The sequence below is a fragment of the Durio zibethinus genome, unplaced genomic scaffold, assembly GCF_047325235.1.
Source record: "Durio zibethinus cultivar Kanyao isolate XHJ-2024 unplaced genomic scaffold, ASM4732523v1 HiC_scaffold_3, whole genome shotgun sequence".
Lineage (NCBI taxonomy): Eukaryota > Viridiplantae > Streptophyta > Magnoliopsida > Malvales > Malvaceae > Durio > Durio zibethinus.
Window position 1 is genome coordinate 1508396 of NW_028323044.1, and position 2500 is coordinate 1510895.

Below are 2500 nucleotides of genomic sequence, written 5' to 3' on the forward strand. Positions count from 1 at the left end.
GCCCAGCGTGTGCCGATGGTGCTCGAGGCAACCGACCGCACCAGGGCCCAGCGTGTGCCGATGGTGCTCGAGGCAACCTGCCGCACCAGGGCCCAGCGTGTGCCGATGGTGGTCGAGGCAAGCGCCCGCACCAGGGCCCAGCGTGTGCCGATGGTGGTCGAGGCAACCGCCCGCACCAGGGCCCAGCGTGTGCCGATGGTGCTCGAGGCAACCTGCCGCACCAGGGCCGAGCGTGTGCCGATGGTGGTCGAGGCAAGCGCCCGCACCAGGGCCCAGCGTGTGCCGATGGTGGTCGAGGCAACCTGCCGCACCAGGGCCCAGCGTGTGCCGATGGTGCTCGAGGCAACCGACCGCACCAGGGCCGAGCGTGTGCCGATGGTGCTCGAGGCAAGCGCCCGCACCAGGGCCCAGCGTGTGCCGATGGTGCTCGAGGCAACCGACCGCACCAGGGCCGAGCGTGTGCCGATGGTGGTCGAGGCAAGCGCCCTCACCAGGGCCCAGCGTGTGCCGATGGTGGTCGAGGCAACCTGCCGCACCAGGGCCCAGCGTGTGCCGATGGTGCTCGAGGCAACCGACCGCACCAGGGCCGAGCGTGTGCCGATGGTGCTCGAGGCAAGCGCCCGCACCAGGGCCCAGCGTGTGCCGATGGTGGTCGAGGCAACCTGCCGCACCAGGGCCCAGCGTGTGCCGATGGTGCTCGAGGCAACCTGCCGCACCAGGGCCCAGCGTGTGCCGATGGTGGTCGAGGCAAGCGCCCGCACCAGGGCCCAGCGTGTGCCGATGGTGGTCGAGGCAACCGCCCGCACCAGGGCCCAGTGTGTGCCGATGGTGGTCGAGGCAACCGCCCGCACCCGGGCCCAGCGTGTGCCGATGGTGGTCGAGGCAACCTGCCGCACCAGGTCCCAGCGTGTGCCGATGGTGCTCGAGGCAACCGACCGCACCAGGGCGGAGCGTGTGCCGATGGTGGTCGAGGCAAGCGCCCGCACCAGGGCCCAGCGTGTGCCGATGGTGGTCGAGGCAACCTGCCGCACCAGGGCCCAACGTGTGCCGATGGTGCTCGGGGCAACCGACCGCACCAGGGTCGAGCGTGTGCCGATGGTGCTCGAGGCAAGCTGCCGCACCAGGGCCCAGCGTGTGCCGATGGTGGTCGAGGCAACCGCCCGCACCAGGGCCCAGCTTGTGCCGATGGTGATCGAGGCAACCTGCCGCACCAGGGCCCAGCGTGTGCCGATGGTGGTCGAGGGAACCTGCCGCACCAGGGCCCAGCGTGTGCCGATGGTGGTCGAGGCAAGCGCCCGCACCAGGGCCCAGCGTGTGCCGATGGTGGTCGAGGCAACCGACCGCACCAGGGCCCAGCGTGTGCCGATGGTGCTCGAGGCAACCTGCCGCACCAGGGCCCAGCGTGTGCCGATGGTGGTCGAGGCAAGCGCCCACACCAGGGCCCAGCGTGTGCCGATGGTGGTCGAGGCAACCTGCCGCACCAGGGCCCAGCGTGTGCCGATGGTGCTCGAGGCAACCGACCGCACCAGGGCCGAGCGTGTGCCGATGGTGGTCGAGGCAAGCGCCCGCACCAGGGCCCAGCGTGTGCCGATGGTGGTCGAGGCAACCGCCCGCACCAGGGCCCAGCGTGTGCCGATGGTGGTCGAGGCAACCGCCCGCACCAGGGCCCAGCGTGTGCCGATGGTGCTCGAGGCAACCGACCGCACCAGGGCCCAGCGTGTGCCGATGGTGGTCGAGGCAAGCGCCCGCACCAGGGCCCAGCGTGTGCCGATGGTGCTCGAGGCAACCGACCGCACCAGGGCCGAGCGTGTGCCGATGGTGCTCGAGGCAAGCTGCCGCACCAGGGCCCAGCGTGTGCCGATGGTGGTCGAGGCAACCTGCCGCACCAGGGCCCAGCGTGTGCCGATGGTGGTCGAGGCAAGCGCCCGCACCAGGGCCCAACGTGTGCCGATGGTGCTGGGGGCAACCGCCCGCACCAGGGCCCAGCGTGTGCCGATGGTGGTCGAGGCAAGCGCCCGCACCAGTGCCCAGCGTGTGCCGATGGTGGTCGAGGCAAGCGCCCGCACCAGGGCCCAGCTTTTGCCGATGGTGATCGAGGCAACCGGCCGCTCCAGGGCCCAGCGTGTGCCGATGGTTATCGGGGCAACCGGCCGCACCAGGGCCCAGGGTCTGCGGATGGTGCTCGAGGCAACCGCCCGCACCAAGGCTCAGCATGTGCCGCTGGTGATCGAGGCAACAACCCACACCAGGGCCCAGCTTGTGCCGATGGCGGTCGAGGCAAGTGCCCGTACCGAAGGGCAGCCTATGCCGATGATGGTCGATGCATGTGCCATCACCATGCGTCATCATGTGCCATTGATGGTCGAGGCCTTGGCCGAAGTTCGATTTTGAGCCACGGTGCCCATGCTTGGCTCCAGCATGTGCTGGTGCCGCATTTTTTTCACTCGGGACAGCATCGCCGGAGCATCGCCGGAGTACCGCCGGAGAACCTGACCGGCGG